This window comes from Ictidomys tridecemlineatus, chromosome 1, assembly GCF_052094955.1.
Source record: "Ictidomys tridecemlineatus isolate mIctTri1 chromosome 1, mIctTri1.hap1, whole genome shotgun sequence".
NCBI lineage: Eukaryota > Metazoa > Chordata > Mammalia > Rodentia > Sciuridae > Ictidomys > Ictidomys tridecemlineatus.
In genome coordinates this window covers 97,490,012-97,513,554 of record NC_135477.1, presented here as the reverse complement: position 1 = coordinate 97,513,554, position 23,543 = coordinate 97,490,012, and the positions used below count along the sequence as shown (strand labels likewise).

Here is a 23,543-nt window from a genome sequence, read left to right as displayed (position 1 = left end):
AAATAAATTTATGAAAAGCTCTCCTCAAACTGAAGAGAACTTTAGAAGCTGCCAGTGTGTCCAGCAAACTCAGGACTGATAGGTACAAAAGGCCCCAGCTGTTATCTCCAGAGGATAAGACCCCAACCTTAAGATTAGGAGTTTGCTTCTCTATCAACTACACCAGCTGTCCAAATAGCCTTATTAAAGCAATTTCCCCTAATTAAATCCAATATTTTCGAGTTATATTTGGAGTTTCTTTGCTGTTTTCTCAGCCACTTATCTCCATTTTTTTAAACCTAGATTCAGAATTCATTCCATGAAGCTAATACTCTGCCTAATCAAGATTATCTTCTTGATACATCTAATCATTAAGACTTTAAAATCCAGTGACCTTGGCTGAATTTCTGTTGAACATACAACTACCCTGTTCGTTGTCATTGTAACCTGCTCCCACATGTGGCCAGTTTCAGCTCTAGTATGAAAACATAGAGGACACATTCTCCCTACAACTTCTGTGTCCGTAATGGTCTGTTGAAACAGCACGGAGAGGTGTTACTTTCTGGTACTTGCTAATTCATCTACTAGATTTTCAAGTATGATTTAAAAGGTGCAAAACAGGCTTCTTCACTTTCCTGTCCTCCACAATTAATATTCTAGTTATGCACTTGGCGTGCACAAAGTCCTACTTTTAAAACATGCTAAAGAAAAATTCTTTACTAAATCAAAACACATGTTCTACTTCAGACTTCTACAGACAATACATTCTACAACATTGCCCCTGAAAACTCTGGCCAGTGATGCTATTTGTCCTTTGAATTTAATTCTAAAGGAAGAACTTAGAAAAATGGTTTACATGTCCTAAACAATATGTCCTCTACACAATCCATTTTAAAGGTTCTGACAACAGTATGGGGACATATACATCAGCCCTTGAGACCTCAGTTTTCTACCTGTATTTAATAATGCATTTTATAAAATATGGGAATAGAAGAGAAAGTCACCATGAATGAGAAGAACCAAGAATGGGAGCCATGTGGCCCTGAACTTTTGTTTTTAAATTTCAGAAAATTAGAAATGTGTATGCATAGGGTAAAATTTTAGAATTAGGAAATTATATATGACCAGATGCAGAAGAATGTAAGCAATTTGGCACCAATTATGATAATAATTATTAAAATCATTCATTAAAATGCATACAAAAACTATGGTAAGTGAAAGAAGTCAGAAACAAAAGAGAACATAATGTATGAGTCCATACATATGCAGTTCAAGAATACACAAAATTAATCTGCATTAATAGACATCAAAGTAGTGGTTACCTGTGTGTGAGGTGGGAACTGAGTGCAAGGGGCACAAAGAGAGTTTCTCATCATTTAATTGCCAGTTTAAGATCTACACATTTTTCTTTTTGTCAGTTTTACCTCGATTAAAAAAATATTTATGTGAAGAGAAATATCAGTTTCAGAATATTATAAGAAATAGTAGCCAAGAGTGGTGGCACATGCCTGAAATCGCAGCAACTCAGGAGGCTGAGGCAGAAGGATCACATATTCAAGACCAGCCTAAGCAACTTGGCAAGACCCTCAGCAATTTAGTGAGAACCTGCCTCAAAACAAAAATTTTAAGGTCTGGGAATGTATCTCAGTGGAAAAGTGCCCCTGGTTTAGATCCTAATTAAAAAAAAAAAAAAAAAAAAGAATAGTAGGCACTACTACTCTAAGGTGCCTTCTGTTGAAATGCAGTAGGGCCTGCTCCAAAAAATAATTATTGTACTTGCAAATCAGGAGAAGCTGCTCAATAAAGTGTTAGTCTTCTTAAGTACTTTGAACATACTCCCCCACAATGTTTATGTTATTATTTTACCATAGATAAAGGGAGTAAACTTCAGTTCACTCCTGGTCAAATTATCACAAATGCCAAAATACAGGTAAATTAATATGATTACATTGAGACTGATCATGTAATGTAACAACATTCATCAAATAAATTGACTACTTCAAGGATGAAGTTATTATTTATTCCAAGATATTAAATCCTTTGACTAGTTGCTATTGAGGGTCTTATACCATATTCTTAAATTCTTATTTAACATGATATTGAACATCACAAGATAAGAAAGACTAAGAAAGCTAGAATGTTTACCTTTTGTCTTAAGATTATTCCCCCCAAAAAATTTTTCATTTACCTTCTTTCAAGGAAAAATATTTAGAGCTTCAATAAATAATAGCAATACCAAAAAATGATAGTCAAAGCAACTAGTAAGTAATACTAAACAACTTCTTCGTGAAACTGATCATCCATCCATCTACCTTTGAGGGTTAAATAAAGAACAACTCAAATGAAAACAGAAGACTCAGGTGCATTTGAGTTGCACTTAGTGAAATTAAGTACAAGACTACAAGACCTATCTGTTTAAGTACTCTGAAGCTTGAGTAGAATCCATGGGTACATGAATTTCAGAGAAAAGTACGTGTGATCAATAGAAAAAAAAAATACTAGAATGGAATAGGGAACAGACATTTTAATCTTCTTTCAATTATTAAGAAAAATAGATCTAAAACATTAAAATATAAAATATTTTTATAACATATTAAGGATTATTTTATGCACTTAACTAAATACATGCATAAAATACTAGCTAACATTCAGCATTTACACACACACATAAACTACATACACACATATAATTTACATAAAGTTCATTAACATGAATCAGAGTGATAGAAAACCTGTAGAAAAGAGCTCTTGATTTTTGTCTACCTGGATGTCTCCTTCAGAACATTAACTCCATGAGACCACAAGATTTTCCACCATGGCTTTTGCTCATTCTCATTTGTCTATCATCACTGCATGGCTGTGCACACCCAAGCAGGCCAAGTATATGAAGACAAGGGGAAAAAGCCTAAGAAAACTTCATTGTGCAGTGTAGATAGTTGAGCCTACATTATAAGGTTCCTGGATTACTTATGCATTTTTCCTGAGTAACATCAAAGAGTGACTCTTCCATTGCTCCCAGAGTTTCTTCATGCTGAAGAAGAGGTTGCATGTGTATAGAAAAGGTGACAAGCAAAAAAAAAAAGACATATAGTTGCACTCCAGAAGTTGAGAACCCACAAAGGTCCATCCTTTAGAATGAATAAATTTAACCTGATGAAAAAAAATAAGAAAAAAAGTAAAGCTAACCAAGAAAGAGTCCCACAGAGACATCAACATTTGTTTAATTTATAATCTATCATATGGATTAAAGTAGCCTCTACTTTTGGTCTTGTTTTTATAATGTAATATGTCTGAAGTTCTTAGTAATATCACATAATTTATTACGTGTTTAAAAATGTCTTAAATCTTCATGGTATCATTTAAAGTGTTGTGGACATTGATAAAGTGGCAGTGTGATGTGCTCAAAAGATTGTATAACAAAATCTGTGTTAGAAAGCCCCCTTGGCCAATTACAAGTTAAGCAGAAAAATTGTTTAACTTCTCTGGTCAGTTTCCTCCTCCATAGCCCTGAAAGTACACATTCACAGCATGTCAATGAAAAATAAATATATATTCACCTGAACGCAGGGTTCCAGGGAGTAACTGGGCATAATAAATTATTATTCTCCTTACCTGGATCCAACCATGAGGAGTACTGAAGTAAATATTAAAGCCTACTTAAATGAAAATTAATGACACATATTTTAAATTAGGTTAAATTTTTTTCAGAAATAGTAGAAAATGAAACTGATATTAAGAAGCATTATTGCCTAGAAAAATTGTCATGAGTCTCTCATGTTGACATTCATCCTGTGGTCAGGACTACAAAACCAGACTAACCTTTACCCAGGCTATTTTTCAGGGTTGAGTTTGTAGGAAGCAACCTTGAAAGATAAAATAGTCTTAAGTAAGTATGGACTGTTTTACTGCTTGCTATAAATGTGGTAGAATCCCCCAAATCAGTGTTCCTCAACCACAACAAAACCCCACAGTGTGCGTATCATTCATCACATTGCTCCCATGAGACTGTGGACTAGGGGAACCAGTGCAGATATGTTGAAGATCATGGTGCTTGCATGCCACGAGTCTTTTGTGTCTGACTCAGAAGATAATAATGGACTAAAATTTTAGCTTGTGAGTTTGGCAAGGGGGTAGACTGGTGACAGAAACTCAGCTTTTTAAAAGAGGAAGGACAAAGAGTTTCACAGTTTGCATTCAATGAAATGAAAAGATTCACTGGAATTCAGGAATTAATGTTCCTGCCCAAGTGGTAGATGGGAGTAGATGGGCAATGGATCCCTTTGTTGTACCTGTTAACAAGGCTAAACAATAAGAGGTAGAATTGAAACAAGCTCCAAAAAAAGGGTGTCCTAGTTGTTGCTTACTCTCCAACAAATGGAAAAAGGAAGGCAGTTCTGGTAAGGACCCATCACCACAGTAAGCTGTATTGAAAGCTATTATCCTTGCCACACACAATACTTCTAAATACCATGGATGCTATGTTTTGATTGGCTCTTGATCTTTAATGATGGCTGGATATAGGGTATACCACTTGGAAGGCTATAGGCTTACTAAAGACAGCCCTGTTTAGGGGCACTAAACTAAAAAGAAATTATGAATGTTAATGGAAAAATTAAAATCAGTCTCGTAGACTGCTTTGTAAGGATACTTTCTAATGACACTGACTTGGGGCTAGGGATATAGTTCAGAGTGCTTGCCTCATTTGCACAAGGCCCTGTGTTCAATCCCCAGCACTACAAAAAAAAAAAAAAAAAGAAAAAAAAAAGACTATTGAGACTGACCTGTATGAAGCTGATGATTAGCCCATATTCTCCAGCCTGTATCACTCATGTTAACATATCCACCAGCATGGCCTGAGTACAAGTTAAATAAATATATTTATGGTTCAGTTCCCACCACTTCAAGCCAAATTTGGGGCTGCTACTAAATAAAATTGGGATTGTTTGTCTTTCAACAAATCACTACACTGGAACAGGCATTGTCTCTGCCTATTTCTGAAAATTTGACTGTATTGCACATTTGACCCACTCTCAATACTACCATCAATGTCTGACCACTGTTGACACTTTCTCAGGTTATGATGTAACTTTTCAGAGCTAACCATCTGACTCTGATCATACCATTGTGGTCCCTGAAGTCAAACTATGTCATGTTTTTAGCTTTTCTAGATTATCTGCAGTCTGAATGTATACCTTTTGTCTCAAAGGTCACCCAACAATGGACCAAATATCAAGGCATTTAATAGCTATTCTGTATGCCTAACCAATCACAGTCACTGGTATTATAAAGCCTTGGAATAGCCTTTTCCAAAAAAGTCAACTCCAAAAAATTCCTAGTTGCTGAATGCAGCCATTCATGGAAAGTTTTTATCCCCTTGAGACAAAAGACAGGCTATAGATACCAACTGAAACAGAATTCTACCCTGACCATTATTGGCTATGATGCTTCTTTCTTTCCCCTGATGGCAACCACAGGCTGGCCTAACTGATCCATTCTCCAGATGACAAACTAGCCAAAACTGTGTTTCTTCTTGTTCACTGCAGTATCTTGAGCTGCTAGAATGGTACCAGGAATGGATCAATTCTCAGCAAATATTTTTTAATTTGGCAATGAATGATATAAGTAAAATAAAATATCCTATATAACTTTTGAGCTCTTTAAATTGGTTAAAACTTAAAAATATATATATTTTTAGTTATAGATGGACATAATACCTTTATTTTATGTATTTATTTTTAGGTGGTGCTAAGGACTGAACCCATTTCCTCAGATGGGCTAGGCAAGTGCTTTACCACTGAGCTACAAGCATAGTATGTAACTACATTTAGATATATTTTATGCACATTAACTCTCAGTGTTATTCATTTTAAGAATAAACTGGTTTTTCATTTCCTCTACTGATGAATAGTTAATTTCCATGAATCAACATGGAATAAAACAAATTCTTTTCTTTTCTTTTATTTCTTTTTTTAAGATACTTGTACTAAGGATTGAAGCCAGAGGCACTCTACCACTGAGCTACTTCCACAGACTTTATTTTTTTGAGACAGAGTCTCACTGATTTGCCAAAAGTAGCCTCAAACTTTCAATCCTCCTGCTTCAGCCTTCTAAGTATCAGATTACAAGTGTACTACACTGTCCCTGGCATTTAAAACACAATTTTTATAGAAAAAGTAATTTTCTGGATCCATAAATAAATATGTAGTAAAAGATGTTCAAAATATATAGGAGAAACATACTAATCTTTGGAAGGTAATTACTTCTGAAAAGAAAGGAAAAGATCAGAGAAGGGATAAGAATGTGGAGAGACAGTTAATTTCTAACATTTCTTTAAATAAAAGAAGTCTGGAAGTGTAGCTCAGTAGTAGTTTGTCCAGCATGTGAGATTGGTGTTGGGTTCAATCCCCCTAACACCACTCAAAAAGAGACAGAAAAACAAATCAAACAAACTGGACACAGTGATGCACACCTGTAATCCCAGCATCTCAAGAGGTTGAGTCAGGAGGATTGAGTTTAAAGTCAGTCTCAGCAACAGTGGGGCACTAAGCAATTCAGTGAGACCCTATCTCTAAATTAAACAATACAAAATAGGGCTGGGGATGTGGCTCAGTAGTCAAGTGCCCCTTAGTTCAATCCCCAGTACACTGTCCCTGCCTGCCCCCCCAAAAAATCAAACAACATGATCTTTCAAAAGAGGATAGTTATTCTAAAAATTCTTGTTATTTTGTTTTTATTTTTCTGCACATTTGAAATATTTTATACTGAAATATAAAAGCATAAAGTTTAAATGATGATAATATATTCTGGCCTTGAACAAGGTCATTGACTACTATTGGAAACATAAAGATTAAAGTTCAATCTAAGATTAGTAACTAGCATAAAACTTTCATTTATGCTTCAAATCAATAACTTTAATACCATGGTGTTTATTTTTATATGCATTGAAATAAAATGAGATTAAGGTGAATTTTTAAGGGAAGAATACCATCCACATTTTGCTATTTTATTTGTAGTCTTGTAAGCATATAAATGTATTTGGTTAATATAAAATCTCTTATCCTTTCTTTGAGCAGCTAGTAATATCCATTTCCACTTAATTCATGCAATATTTCCAAATAAGCTTACATATACATAGGGTAACATACATAACAGCTCTCCATACCTCCGTTTTGTGAGAGATAATTCCTCCACTTATAATAAATGAGTAATTCCATAAAAACATGTTCTTCCTTGCTAACACTTAACATACAACCTAAATTATTTAGATAACAGAGTTGTATTCTATTTACAAATTCAGTCTCCTGTATGTTGCATCTTATTTTATCTAATCTCCTCAGGGACTTGTCAAGGAGAATTTCAGCTAATCTAATAATGTAGGTTTGTTATACTCACAAGAACTTGAATCTATAAACATAGAGAATCCAAAGTTCTTTAAGTTAGCTAAAAAAAAAAAAGTTAGTTAAAGCAAGTTAAAATCTTCAAATATCTTAAGTTAAAGGATCAGGTACTATCTAGATATCTTGATTTGCCTAGTTACTACATGTAATGTGAAGAGTAAATAAGAATAGGAAGAAGCAGCAAAAAATAAATCCTTATATGTTTGATTGCATTTTTGCCTAAAAAAATAGTGTTCTCCAATGGTGAATTTTAAAGATTTTGAAATAGTGGACTGATAAAAGTCTTATTCATCCATTATAAGATACATATATTGGGTCAACATAATTAAAAGATTTGAAGTAACTTTTTACCAAGTTCTCAGGTAACTATATAAAATAGTTACATAGTTACAAAGTCCTTTAGACTTTGGCCACAAGTTTTTCTTTATTGAGAGAGATATTTAACTGTGCAATTAAAAAATATATATTTCAGTCATTTGTGACTAAAGAGAATGACTGAGAGATGAGAGATGGCTATGATTTTGTTTTTCCCTACACTAAGCAAATAGTTTTTAAATACTGAAGACAGAACAGCAGTATTCTAGTGCTTTGTAAAATAAAATATTTTTTTCTGAAGAGTAGTCCTATTGTGAAGACATTTTGAAACTCTAATGCCATGAAGAGTTAGAAATACCATCTGTTGCAAAGAGCCAAGCCAACCATTCCCCTGGACATGTTCAGGCAAACAACTCAGCTGGTTTACTCCCATCTTCTGCCAACTGAACCAAGAAATCAATATGAGGGCAAAGTAGCCACTCAAGGGTCATCATACCTAATATCATTAAGGTAGAATTCTAAGGCAAAGTATATTTTACAAAGTTATGTGATAAAGGAAACATAACTGCAAAAATAGAGGCTTTAGTAATTAAACTACTATAGATTATGTTCTTTACTTCAATAAAATGTGTGGTATTTTCCATAAAGCAAGATATCAGATCAAGGAAAACTTACCTACTAAGCATTAATGTCTTCATTGTTGCTGCTTCTTACATGTAGATTTTATACTTATATACCTCTTACAATTGGTTCTTTCTGTTTTTTTTTTCAATCTTACATGCTAAAATTGAAGTTTAAATTATAACGATGATGATTTAGGGCTATATGGGAAATGCCACATTCCTAACATGACATGATTTTTGTTGTATTTACCTGAAAAAAATTAATTTCCCTCATGAAGGCACACAAGGTATTTGAACCCAGCCTATGATCTGAACCCTTTGGGGCACTCTCCTTGTAGTATGTGTCTCTCCCTCAGCACAGGATATACAGTGGAGGATCCTTTTCTTCTCTCTATATGTAGAGGAGAAGGGGCAAGTGAGATATTGTGACACCACCTTCCATTGATGTAATATTGAGTCCCTTGTCTTTGGATTTCTGGATGTTCCACAATAACATGCAAAGTTATCCTATGTTTGTCTTTGCCTGTGTGTCTGCAGTCTGTGAGTGTGCACACACATGTACATGTGTGTGGTGTGTCATGACACAGATAATTGTTTTGGTAGGTCTTGAAGTTTAAACCCTCACTTTTCAATCTTGGTAAAGACTAATTGTAAAGCTAATTCTTGTCCTTGTTAAGAAAATTATATCTTGTATAAAGACTCTGTCAGAGCAATCACTGCAGTTAACACTTTCTGACCAAAATGCTGAGAGACTCAACAATAAACCAGAATACAGGCTTTACACATTAAAAGTATGGCAGGCAGGAGCCTGGTGTAACCAGACTTGAGGTAGGATGCAAAACTGAAACAGCATTTTATTTAAGGTAGTAAAAGAGTTGGAAATGTCCATGTAAAGTTTGTAGCCATAGAATTTATTCCATAAAGAGGTAATGAAAAACATAAGTCTGTTAAGACCACGATTTAGGTGGAAGTTACACAACCCTTTAATCTCCCCAGAGTCATTAATGAACAAAGCTGGGAAGAGAGCTTAGTCAGGACATGTGCCCTGAACATGAGTGGAGGGCCAGGAACAAAGCACAAGGCAGGGGGGCTGGGGATGTGGCTCAAGCGGTAGCGCGCTCTCCTGGCATGCATGCGGCCCGGGTTCGATCCTCAGCACCACATACCAACAAAGATGTTGTGTCCGCCGGGAGCTAAAAAATAAATATTAAAAATTCTCTCTCTCTCTCTCTCTTCTCTCTCTCTCTTTAAAAAAAAAAAAAAAAAAGCACAAGGCAGCAGTGATCTCATGATGTTGAGATTACCCTGGACTTTCTCTTGGGGAACCCAGTATAGGCCTGCTCTCTATAGAATATACCTGTGCTTCAGGGCATTCTTACCCAGCTTCTAGGGATGAAAATGTATATGTCTGTGTCCACATCATCAAGACTCCATCCTGCAGTGTTCCAAGAAACATATGCATGCCATCACCATCATCACCACAACTCTGCTGACACCAAATATTTACTAGATGGCAAGCACCAAATGCTTTCAGATACTAGTGCATTGAACCTTCAAAAGAACCTTATGAGGCAAGAACGATCATTAAACCCATTTTACAGGTGAGGGAAAATTGAGACCCAGAGGTGCTAAGTAACTTAACACAAGGTCAACCAGTTGGGAAATCAAGAGAACCTGTACTTGGATGTGATGGTTTGAATCCATAACTCTTAATCTGTAGATGTTAGGAGTCAGTGCAGTGGCCTTTGCTAGGATCTTGCCTCTCTCCTCACCTTGTAATACAGTTCATTCTAAAAGTAAAAATTTTAGGTATTACATTAAGTCAGGGTGGAATTATTTCAAGCAGTGAAATTTAAAGCAAATCTCCAATAAAGTACACATTCCTTCATGAATCGGACAGGGGCATATGCTAACTGACATAAACCAGCTAATCTCAAGAATTTGGTGTGAAGTTCAGTTGAAAAGTGATTATATGAGCCAGGCATAGTGGTGTACACCTGTAACCCCAGAAACTCAGGCAGGCCGAGGCAGGACAATCACAAGTTCCAGCCTAGGCAACTTAATGAGACCATGTCTGAAAAGGGATGCCATTAGGTTCAGTCCTTGGTACAAAATTTTTTTAATTTAAAAAATTTAAAAAAATATGAAATAAATGTTGCAGAGAACAAATCTTGGAATTATAACAAAAGATAAAACTGGAACAAAAGATTAGCAGGAAAATATCCAAGGTGATCTGCAGGATTTGAAGAGGAAATCCATATTATTCAAGGCAATTGTTAGGCAAAGCCTGTGTCAGTTTCAGTCTTTGTGACAAGGCATGGACAACTAGTAGAAGTAGTTAAAGTGTCAACTAGGGTACACATTGAAAATCAAAAAGGGAAAAATGTGACAGTCAATGTTTGGACAATTGATATTAAAAAAAAATGGATACAATATGGCAGAAGGTGGGAGAAGGTGGCCTCCCCTACAAATGCAATATGCTCAATGAAAGAATGTTTTACATGAGCATGTCAACAGTTAGCCTAATCCGAAAACCCAATCATCAAGTGCCAGATGAAGAGTGCAAAAATGCCAAGAAACATATCAAGAGGTAAAGAGATCCAATTAATTTTTTTTTTCATTTTGTGGCAGAGTTATTGAAAAGGATTTACATAGAATCATGGGCTAATAATAATGAGAGCATATAAATTACTGTATAAAATGATGATTAGTGATAATTGTTCAAGAAAACACGTGTGTCTCCTGTCTCTAAAAAGTGGTAAATTAATTTTGACTAATGAATAATTCAAATACCTAAGCTTAGAGTTGACCCTTTGTTATGGCTATTTCTCTATCCATACAAAGCAGGTGGGTATCTGAATAGAACCCTAAACTGACCTGCCCCTTACAGGCGATTTCTTCACTGCTACTATCTGCCTGGAAATCTCTCTCCTTCTCTTCTTTTTTTATAGAATTTCCTGATATCTTCTAGATTTCCTGGAGAACAGAAAGAACAAGAGTGAAGAAGTAAGAGGGAAAAGGGAAGGAGGATCAGGAGAAAGGGAAGTGGAAGGAAAGAAATGAGAAAAGAGGGAAAAGAAAGAAAAAGAAAGAAGACAACATGTGAAAGAATCTTCTCTCCAAATATTAAATGCATTGAAGAAAGTTTCACTTGGTTTTTGAAGTGCACATGGACTCTCAATGATTAGATCTCACAGAAAATCCTTTTTGCTAAGTTCTCAAAATTTATGAATAAATAAATTAAGCAGTTTCCTAGCTGTTGTGATTTCAGTAGTACTCTATCTTCTTTCTGGTTTGGCAATTCTATAAACAGCTTTTCTTTTACTTTCTAATTTGGAAAAAAATAACTGTCTCTAGGAGATCGACAATGTCATTCACATTTTGGTATGATACTTGATATTATACTTGATATATCTTTATCAGATTCTTGATATCTGATGAATATCAAGTGTTGAGGACTAAACCCAGGGCCTTTTGCATATCAACTATGTACTATACCACTAAGCCATACCCTAGTCCTATCAGACACTTTTCTATAAATGATTAAAGAAACAAGAAAAGCCAGATACAAAGATGCCTAAAGAAAGGCAAAGTGTAGGTGAAAAGAAGTAGATAGAAGACTAGATGCACTGTAGTTAATTTTTCCTGACTTTGCAGTTTTTGCTGCAGAAAAACTAATGACAATTATGTATTTCTCTAACCACTGAGGGAAGGAACTATAGCAATTGTGTTTGTAAAAATAGTATCATCCATAGGTTTGCCACTCTAAATACGTGTGCTGAATTAATAAATAAATGAATGCAAGTATTCAACAATTAATATATACTTGATGTTTTGTAGGGTCAATACATGATTTCCTTCTTGGAAATTGTCTTCTGTGAGTCATAGTGGATGTACCATCTGCATTAATTTCTAAACCAGGTTCTGCCTTCCCCCACAATAGTTTGTTTCTGGTTAAGAAATTTGTTTTCTTGCTAGAAGAACAGACCAGATCAGGTGACTTTTTTGTGTATGCACATTGTATTGAAGGATAGTAATGATTAAGATATTCAAAGATGATCTGCATTACAGATAAGCTTACTGAATCATTTATTTAATATTTACTAAGTGTCTGTAGTAAGTAAAGGAGACGAAATTCCTAAGCTTATAGTATTTACTCTAGTAAAGAGTGGTAGATAAAAACAGTGTAAATGAATGTAAAAACAAAATTCTTTCAGATTGGTGTGGATTCTGTTTTTAAAATATGAATGTAACAGAGAAGAATTAATAGGATGTTAGGTTATTGAGTCAGTCTAATCCAGAAATGCTTCCTGAGAATGCAGTGAGAAGGGCATAGACATGTTTATGTCTGGGGGAGTGTTCCAGGAACAGGGAAGAGCAGTTATACCAGGCTACCAAGCAAGTGTTCTAAGGATAGAAAGATGAATGTGGATTTAACACAGGAGGAAAGTAGTATTCTTTCTAATACAAGCTTAACAATTCAAATTACTATTGAATTCTCTTGTAAAATCAATTTCTAAAAATTAAAAATTGATCTTCCAAATTGTCTGAATTCTAAATCTGTCTTTGCTGCTGTTTTTCATTTGGCAGTTTTATGTTCCAGAGATGGTAGTTTCCAGTTCTTTACCTAATGGACTTTCTCCATAATTGCATTGATAAGTTTTTAAACATTTAAGACAAGCTGGCCTTGAAAGAATGAGCTTAAGATGTATAATTATTCAGCCATTACTGGAAGTTAGGCAACAAAAGCAAGAGTATTCTCTACAAATATGTTCCTTAGAATTGACATCTGAAGCCAGCTACAGTGACCTATGCCTGTAAACCCAATGACTTAGGATAGATACTAAGGTAGGAGTATCCCAGTTTCAAGGCCAGCCTAGGCAACTTAATGAGACCCTATCTCAAAGGAAAAAAAAAAAGGAGGGAGGGAGGTGCTGTGAGTGTAGCTCAGTGATAGAGTACCCCTGTGTTAAATCCCCAACAACCACCATCCTCTACACAAGAAGAATTTACATTTGAACTGAGAAGCTTAAGGAGTTGTGGCCTAAGATGTGGACATTAACACATTTAGAGTCAACAATATATTATCATGGATTCATTTTCCAGAATCATCTAAGCATCACTTCAGAAAGCAAAGAATTAAGCCCTGAAACACTAGAATGAAGACTTAGTTTGCAGATAAAATAGAAAAGAAAAAAAAGTTCAATAAATAGTAAATGATGAAGAGAAAGTTATTTCATGCTCAAGATTTTGGTCATCCTAAATAGTGGTTCTAGTGTATTTTTACATGTAAAAATAAATGTTTCCTTGCTACAATAGAATGTAAGACTACAAATGAGCACTTTTCCCTATAAATAACTCGTATTTTCCTTGTGATTGTGTCTAACTGCTGATTGTCTTATGAGATTTGGTGCTTTCCTTGGTTTTAGAAGTGATTGCAATGCTAAATACATTACAATGGGAGCTTTAAAATGTAAATTTTTACATTATGGTATCATTTATTTTGATTTGATGGTAACCTAATAATAAATCTAATGTGACTGTAAAACAACTTCTTAAAAAACAGTTTTTATAGAAAACCTTCTTTGGTATGGCACATATTATTCTAAAAGTCTGCCACAGTCAAGAGAAATGGTATTCAAATTAGCATACTGTCCTCAGTTGAAAAAAATCTTTTTTTTTTCAAAAATATCATTTGGAAAAAATAGACAAATGATTTTCATTTTCTCATGTGTCTCAGAAATAGATTCCAAGGACAAATTGGGTGGGGGGGAGAGAAAGGGAAAAGGAAGGTGGAGGAGGAAAAGAAAGAAAGAAATAGAAAAAAGAAAAAGGAGGAAGATCGGAAAAGAATCCAAATATATTGTTGGAAATGACTTTATTCAAATAAGTACATAATTTCCCAGAAGAATATTTTGCATATTTTGACACATTTATTTAAAAATTTTACTTTATCATTGCATATTATAATATATAGCACTATATAATGAGTCTTTTCATATTTTTCTCTCTTGTCTTAAATACAAAGATTCTCTATCAGAACTAGCAAAATGAAAAATAATTTTCAAAAAATATGAAATTGCACTCAACTATAACTTTATTTTCTTTGTGTATTGCCATAATTGGTCTGTTGCCAACAACTTTCAAAGGACAAGTCCTTTTTTGAATTTTAGTCCTGGTACTTGATCTCCCTCTTTTTATCATTCCACTATGTCTTCCACAATTCTAACCACAGATTTTAAAATAAACTGCCAAAGGAGAGTGAAAAATATTTGAATTTCTTACAGAGTTATAAAGGTATGATAAAAATGAGGCAGAGATCGCCAGAAGTGACATCACAGGAATCACTGTTCCTGGAAGAGCATTGAATGGGATGGAAACACAAATCTGCTTCAAGCTTTCTATACTGATTGTTAGCTCCAATTTAGCTTGTATGGCTTCTGCTCCTGCTTCTTAATCAGGGCTTTCTCTTTTAATGGGCAACCAAGAACTATAGAGTAGAGGTCACTGGAGAAATATGGCTCCACCTGAAAGAATGAGTGGCTCCTGCCATTAAGTACACCTATACCTGTGTAAAACTCACTTAATGTGTCTGTGCTTCCGTTTTTTAAACTGAAAGACAAGAGGGAGGGAAGAAGAGTGGGAAGGATAAAGCGAGAGAAAAAGAAACAACTGCCTTATATAGTTGTTGTGAGAGAAGAAAACATGAAGCATTTAAGTTCAATGCCTAGTACTTAAAAATTATTAAGTAAATGGCAACTATATTACTTAGCTCATAAGCAATATATTTTCCAGATATGTTTTTTAAATATCAACGGAAGTAAAACTTAATTCAAGTAAAACACGTTTTTTCACCAGCAGAAATATATGGGCAGGCAAACCGACTTATGCATAGTTTAGTGGTTCTTTCAAATCAATCCTGAAAAAATAAGATTTACCATGTTTTGGGGATTAGGAGGTAAGAAATATATGAAAGGAAATCGCCTTCAAAAGAATCCAGCTCTTTTAAGTCCATCTATGGCAAATGGGGAAACTGAGGCCAGGAAGAGCTTATCATTCGCCCACTCTCACAGAAGCGGTGGAGCAGCGGTCTTTAGGGCCTCATCTTTCCTGAAGACCAGATTTACCATCTCTTGACTCTGGGACCCTTGTCAGGAAAAGAGTCCTCAGTTCCCCACCCAAATTCAGAAGTCCGCTTGTGTCCCAGGAGTCCCAGTCCAAAACTCAGTCCCCCGGACGCCTTAAGTGTCTTGGAACCGCATTGTGGAGTTCCACTCATAATGGAAAACCTGCTTGATCAGCTTCACGACTCTTCTGATAAGCAAATAAAGGATATTCAACAGGACGAAATTGGAAGGTTCATGTAGTTGGCAGCGCCAAGGGTAAAAAGCCCGCACAAGGTTTCTAAGGAGGCTCACAAGGAGTTTTTATTTTATTTATTTATTTATTTTTAACATCCCACCCGGACGTCTGTGTGAGGAACTCACTACCCTCCACCCTCATTCAAAAGTTTCAGAAAAGAAATCTCAGTTGCCGCCGTTTGATTCCCAGGACTTCCGCAAACCTCACGGACGAAAAACAAATACATTTCGATTACCGCTCAGATTATCATTGCCATCGTTTAAGGAAGAAGACATCGAAGGTAAAATTAAAAAAAAAATAGGCAGGAAAAAATTCACTCCAGACATCCACAGTCTCTACCGGGTCCTCCTCTCCACCCTCTATCTAGGAGCTCAAATTTTGCAAAAATGAGAAAAAAAGAAAAAGTGAATAAAATATCAGAGTGCGAGGCTTTTGGGTTCCTCTTTTTATACACATACATATAATAGCCTAAATAGTCTAAATTTATTTTCTAAATTTCTCCAGAACACAAAATCTATAACTAACTAAATAGGAAGAAAGAAATGCTGTAGCAGGGAGAAAAAGCAGCACCAACCCAGCGCAGAACCACCGCCCCCACCCCCGGCGCGCGCTGTTGCTCGAGGGGGCTTGAGTAGCCTGCACCCTCTCCTAAGCCCTACGGGTCTTGGGAGTCCTGCGCCTGCGACACCGACAGCGTCCCCAGGGCGGCGCATCACCTAATGTCCAAGATTTCAGATATTTTGAAAATTACCCCAATAAATTGTTTGGGGGAAGACTAGGGATCCTAATCCCCGCGGGAGGACTCCTGGAGAAAAGGAAGTAGAGTTCCCACCAGTAGCTGAAGGACAGGGAGGAGGGATTCCTGTCAGGCCACATTCTCAGAGGCTCTGGGGGTCATCTCAAGTTCGATCTTTCCTAAATTTTACTGGGGAAAACAATCCTGAATGCGAGCCATTTGAAAAGAGGACGATTCGTAGGAGAACAGTGCCCTGCGGCTCAGTGTTGTAAACTGGGAAATAAACCCTGCCAACTCGACCTCGCCGTGGGTCTGGTGAGTGAGCCCGGGGTCACAGGGCCACACTGAACGCCCACAGCTCCCTGTTTTAAGTCTCTCCAGGACAAACACAGGGGTGTTCTTAATTGGTGCCTACTCAGAAGTTCACTGAGGAAGGCTGCTATAGAGTGCCAGAGCAAGGGTAAAACTGGCACCTTCGGGCCTGAGATGAATTCCTTCGGGCCTGGTGGGCTCAGGTAAGCCCTTGGTAAATCCCAGCTTACACAGAAAAGAAGAGCAGTCACTTAGACTCTGGTGGCGGCATGAAAAGGAAATCTACCTTGGCCATAGGTGAGTCCCCAAGTTCTCAAGGGCTCAAGACCCGGAAAACTTCTTTTTGGAAACTGATGAAACCTGGAAAAAGTTTGTTCTCCATCCCTGGCTCGGCTTTGTATTCCTCAAATGGTGGCAAGTGTGATTTAGCCACCTCCCCAAGGACACAGAGGTTAAGAAAGGGAGGCAGAAACTCGAATCATTTTTGCTTGGGGCAGTTGCTTTCTCTCCCTGTTTCTCTCTCTCTCTCTCTCTCTCTCTCTCTCTCTCTCTCTCTCTCTCTCTCTCTCTCTCTCTCGATTCCAAGTAGATGGGCTTTTCTCCCCTCAAGGTTATAAGGAATTTTCTGGAGTTGGATCTCAAGCACTGGCGCCATGAGAGGTCATATCAGAGCATTTTAAAATTGAACATGGTTCTGCCTACTGAGTAGTTTACATAAGAGATTATTTCATAAACTATTACAATTAGATTTTAACTATTAAAATTGTATTTTTAATATGACATATGTTTACTGTTTCTGGCTTATAAAGTCTATTTCCCTAAGCAGCTCTCAATCTTTTCTCCTTGGTCCACAATGAAATATTGCTTTTTAAAATCTTCAGTGACTTTGAGTCTATTTTCATCGCTCACTGCCATCTGACAGTGTAGCCACCACCTTAAGACTCTGAACATTCACAAGAAACCCTCAACCTCTCTGGCCCAGATTGGAGGAGATGGGAGCTCCCTCTCCCGGCGTAACTGAGCCTCCCCACTCCCCATCCTATTTCTGGAAACTTTTAGAGACACTACCGCAACCCTGAGGGGAAACGTTTCTGCTCCCACCAAGACTTCCTGGCCTCTGCAACTTGCTCCCAGGCCATTTCCGAAAGCGCAAAGCGCAATTGAGGGAAGTTTGGAGAAAGAACACCACAGCTTCGCCCAGGGTCCAGTTCCTCTCTTCTTTGCCCATTGTATAGTGCCCACCACAGGTGACTGTTCCGCTGACTAGGGACTCACTAACGCCTCAGCCTTCTAATATAGGACCCCAGGCACACTTAACGCAGCGCCTGCGGGTGCCAAAGGCACAACTGCGTTTCAGATTCCAAACCCCAGGGGTTTGAAACTAGTCTACTGCAGCTTTTGCATATGGTCTGAGAAGAGGCTTCCTGTCCCCACGCCAGTCTCTTAGCCCTTGAGAATGAATTTGTGTACTCAACACCAAGAGCAGAGGGTTAGGACCATAGGCTACCACCGCGAGGGGATTACCTCTAAGTCCCTGCTCTGAGTGGCTAATAATTAATAACTCAGACTTTTGCCTTCAGGATAAGAGTGCCAGGGAAGGAAAGATACTATGAAATCCTCAAATGCCCATAGGAAAGAATTAGGGAGGAAGGGCCCGGGAGGGCTCTTCTTCAAGGAAGTAAACCCAGCCGCTGACAGACAGCTAAAGCAAGCTCGCTGCTGCTAGTCGTGGGATTTTACTGGGATCTCAAGAGTTTTCCTTCTGAAGAAACGATTCTGCTGCCGTCTCAAGAATACAGAAGGACAAAATAAATACTTCACATATTTTTTTTAAAAGCCGGGGGATCAGTCTGAATCACCATGGTTCATGGTTTATTTTTAATATGTGTAGTGTCAGGACAACCTTTTCCAAAATAACTTCTGGATTAGTTTATCTGATGAAATAAGTGATAAGTGAAGAGGGAAATAGGTCACTTTCCCTCCTAGCTTTTTTAACTTTTATTAACGGAAGAGGTTCTTTTGTGTTACACTTGTCCGTATTTTTGCAGGATCTTTTTATTTGTCCCAGGGGTGTGAACTCAGAGGCAACCACAACCTTCCCTCTTTTACTTGTTGATCAAGCTAATCTCTCTCTCTCTTTTTTTTAATCTTTAAAAGCATGAAGAGATCTTAGAATACTGAAGAACACTATACTGAACCACATTCTGAACCCTTTCCCTGCCTGGCTGGAACTTTAAAATTCCTGCATTTCTTTGGATTCAAAAACCAGAATTCCTTATGCTTACCTTTCAAATCCTATTTTCTTTCTCTCTCTTGCCTTAAAGAACGGTAAATAACATGTGTGCTTGTTCGTGTGTGTGTGTGTGTGTGTGTGTGTGTACGTACACAAACCAAGTTCGCTTAAGATTTCAGATACACCAGAAAAACTGAGGCCCTTGCCCGACATCACTTGCTGAGATCTCTTTCCACCTTTAACTGGGGACTTGTGTCCCACCCTGCTGAAGGATTCAGAAGAGGCTCTGGGAAGCCGCGCAGGCAGGAGTTGTCTCAGCCACCCAGGCGGGCGGGCCGACTCACCCACACTGCATATCTCCTCATGTCCACTAGAGGTCACTGGCCCCTCGCAGCTCACTGAGCGACCCGCAGCCTCCCGCTTCTAGAGCTCAAATTAGCCGCGCGTTAATTAACACCCGAGTCCATCAAGGCGCGTTCCTCAATACAGTACTCCAGCCGGGCTTATATAGACAACCCAAATCCAGACAAAGCAAACCTCCCCAAACCCAACACTTCCAGCATGTCCAAAATGGGAGACAGGCGCCTGAGTAACCCGGGGCAAGGTATAGTGCCATTGCGCTTTAACTTTTGTTGGGTGGGGCTTGCTAAGTTGCTGTGAAGATTGCCTTCTCTTGGAGCACAGGGTCGGTGGGGCCCTGTTCCGCTGTACACCTCTCGCAGACAGGGCGGCGCGCGTTCTGGTCCCTCCAGCAGACTGGTCTTCTGGGCGAATTTCTCCAACTGGGTAGCTAAGGGGAAGAGGGGCTCAGATTTACACTGCCCTAGGCGCACACGAATGTAAGGGAAGAATATTTTTTAGGGCGTTACACACAAGGAAATGACTGATGTCTTTGAACATGTCTTTGGTAAATGAAACAAATATAAAGGAGGACGTTTCTTATTCCTATTGAGGAATAATGGGGAAAGAGAGGGTGATAATAGAGATGAACACCAGGAATCCACCCTGGTGGTTATAATGCAGGACTGAGAAAATGCCTGAGATGTCCAGGAAAGGTCCCTTCCTCTTGGTTCCTGTGCATCGTTACTGTTTTGGTTTTGCTTTGTTTTGGTTTTTAGGTCCACAAGAAATTTAAACTCTAGCTTTTATTTTACATTATTTTTCAACCATAGCCCCCAAAGCAATTCCTACTATGGACTGGGGAAACTGAGTCATGTCTCCAGGACCTCAGTGAAATTCTGAAGAACTGAATGAAACAAAGCCCAGGTTTATTTCAACAGCACTTTCCAAGTTCATGATATGTGTAAACCACCATAACAAGTTCTTTTGGTGTCCGAGGGGATGGAAGGGTCACCTCAGTAGCTCTTAATTCTTTGGAAGAAAAATCTTGGAAACATTAATTCAGGTTCTGACAGGATCAATACCGCTGGAGGTCTTTTGCATTGATAGAGAGCAGAAAGTTTGCGGAGGACTGTGGGTTTCCGAGGAGTTTGGGGGATGACCTTTCTTCACAGGGTCATTGATGCGGACCCCAAAGATCTGGACATTTCGGGCCTTTGGAAGGATGAGATCCACTGAGTTAATTGCCATTCACCAAACTGCCCAGGAACAGGCAAAAGATGCGTGATGCGTGCTCATTGTGGGGTTGGTTTAATGGTGGCCTATTAATGAAGCCATTGTCCGCGTTGGGGGTAAAGAGTCCATGCAAGCAGGTTACCGATTGCACCCGCGTGTTACATCACGCCGCGGACACCCCCGGGTCCTCTTCAGTAGTACCCAGGAGTCGGCAGGGGTCCAGAGTGCGGGCTTCCTAAAGCCTCTTGGCAGGTGAGTAGTCCGCCCTCGAAGAGGCCGGAAGGGGCCCCTTGGGGAGCCTGCCGGAGCCTGTAGCGGCAAGAGGCGTCGGTTGCCCCCGTTGCCCCGTAGCCCTGGGAGAAAGCTCTGGGACTTTGAAAAAGAGCTTTGTGTTTTCATAGCCCTAAATTATTGGGAAACCGCCCTTGAAGCGGCCCCTCCAGGATCTGGTCCTTCCTTAATTCCAAACAAGAGACCAGCTCTAGCCCAAACTTTGTTCATGTTACCCTTTGAATTTGGCTAAAGAGCTATACAGCCAGCAGCGTTCCAAGCCGGGAGCAGCCTCCGCAACCCAACCCAGCTCCAGTGCCCGCACAGGTGTCAGCTTGAGCTGGCATTATGTAATGGATTTGGCAGCCTAGGCTATTACCTAACGGAATTAAAAGGGTGGGGTTTTCTCTTTTCTTTTCCTTTTCTTTTTGACTACATCTGGTATTAGGTGTACTTATCTGCGGCAGCAGGTGTTATTTGCAGGAAAAGAACAAGCGAAATGGCGACGGAGGTCAAAGCGCTCCCAGAAAGCTGCGGGAGGTAGACTGGAGGCCCTGGGGCAGAGCATCCCTTGTTCCCTTCCTTAGCCGCTCACCTGACGCCCTTATCCTCAGGTGTCCTGAATTCCAGGTGCAGGGAGCAGAAGCGAGCTGCGCACCGCTCGCTCTGTTTTATGGTCAAAGCCCCTTTGGTAGAAATTGTGGAGTTTCAATCTGATGACTGTTTACCTTTTATTATCTTACCGATCCTTCCCACCCCTATGAACGTGGCTAAGTGAGTGTGGATGTAAAATCAAGAGGTTTTAGGTAACATACCCTGGCAGGCGACAGGGAGCCCCTCCTTCATTTTGGTAGCGTCATCTTCGAGAAGCCCTGGGTGAGGCAGGTGCCTACAAATAAGCCAAAGGGAGTCTAAAATGCGGGGCTCTCGTCCAGTAGAATTTTTTAAAAAATGTCCAATTTCGATAAGCCATAGAAGGGGATTTCATACACGGTCAGCCTCCATCTTATTATATAGGAACGAAAGAAAACTTAGGAATGGTAACCTCTTCCTCTCCAAGTGTCAATTTACTTGTGGACACCAAATTATTGCCATGATGGAATTGGACGCTAAGCGTTAGCCTTAGAGAAACAAGGAAGTGTTTGAACCTTAAAACGTCAAACTCGGAATTTTGGAGAGTGGGCTTCATTTTGAGTGATACAAGAGAATAATATTTAAGTGACTAAGCCTTTTAAGTCTAAATTTGAATTTCCTCCTTGATTCCTGAGAGGAGCAATGATTAAAGGTGATAAAGGTTAAAAGAGTTATGGCAGTAACTATGAGGACAGTGGCCAGAAGCTGAGGGTCAAAGTAGTTATTTACAAGAAATATGAGCATGTATCAAAATTTCTTAATTTATAGTGATGGATTCAGTAAAAAATTCACACCTATAAAGAACCTATAAAGACTTCATTCCAAACTACATTAAAAAAATTTTTTTGTCTGTTTGTCGAATGACTCCCACTGGCAGAAGTACTACTACAGGAAATTTGATGAATTCTTTATATTAATGTTTACATGACCCTGAAGTGTCCTTATATTTCTGTGTTAATTATAGTTCAATCCCATGCAACGACTACCTATAAATTAAATTTTTTAAAAATTGCAGGAGATAAGCAGAGAGATGACTAATATTACAGGGAAAATTTCAAGAAAGTTTAACCTAGCCCTCATCAAGTATGTCATGGTCAAAACTGGTGGTGAATTACTTGTCCTACTCCCAACCAAAGCCATTGATTATCACCGGAGCCCATAGTGAAAAGAATCAAGAAGCAGCATCCCCTCACTCCCATCCCCCTTTTTTGAAAAACACATGAGTTTCTTCATGAATCCCATTTGCTGGATCTCCTCTTCCAACTGAAGATCTGTAGTGACCTGGGTAGGGACCAGCCCTGACATGCAGCCATCTGTTCCTGGGTAGAACTTGTAGATATAACTACATTTTCTTGCCAGTAGAACAAAATGATTTTGCTCAGGATCAGGTCTTGTTTTTAAGTTACCTTTTCTGTCTTATCAAGTGGTGCTTTTTAAGCTGATAAACTGAAAGCACACTCCTCAGTGCCAACACCACAGAACCAGTTGCAGGTTGGGGGCTTTTCTTGATTCCTCCTAAAATGTTCCCCCACCTTCCAGAGGTGTTTACTTGGTGACTGTCTAGGCATCAGTGGCTACTTGTTGTCTAATTCAAGCCTTCAGGTGCATTTCACTAGTGAAGAAAAGGAGATCTCCCAAATTGTAAATATTTTAAAGGGGGAAAATACAAAGGAATGCAATTTTTGAAGTTGTCTGTTTCAAATATAGAGAAAAGTTTGGCAACTGCTAAGACCTACTTAAACATAACCCCAAATTTCTTTTGTCCTCCTCTATTAGATTACTTTCTTTTACACGATTGTTCTGTACTTCAAAGCTATACTTTTTCCAAACCCTTTTCCCCTCCTCCTTAGAGCCCTATAATGAGGCCTGTTAAAACCAAAACCTGCAATAGTTTCAAAGATAAGCTCTCTAAGATGGTATTCAATAAGCAGGGCAGTTTAATTGTTACGCAATTGTTCAATAATGGAAAAAAATAAGGTTTCTATCCCCACCACCAGACTGAACGTTGCCTTTATACGAACACCCATTTCTAAACATAGGTTGATCCACTGACACTTCTGATCCTCAGAAACCCAGCCCCGAACAGCGCCGAAGCGTGAGACCGGTGC

At 38.5% G+C, this 23,543-nt stretch overlaps 2 long non-coding RNA genes across 8 annotated transcripts in view; one reads left to right on the top strand and one right to left on the bottom strand.

Annotated features, from left to right (window-relative positions):
- Positions 1 to 23,543, bottom strand: part of LOC110598164 (uncharacterized) — a 165,084-nt gene that overhangs the window by 129,087 nt on the left and 12,454 nt on the right. The window lies entirely within an intron of this gene.
- Positions 19,431 to 23,543, top strand: part of LOC101962708 (uncharacterized) — a 221,464-nt gene continuing 217,351 nt past the window's right edge. Inside the window, exon 1 of the long non-coding RNA XR_013437167.1 lies at positions 19,431 to 19,561. This is a non-coding gene — a long non-coding RNA (uncharacterized LOC101962708). The remainder of the gene's footprint in view (positions 19,562 to 23,543) is intronic.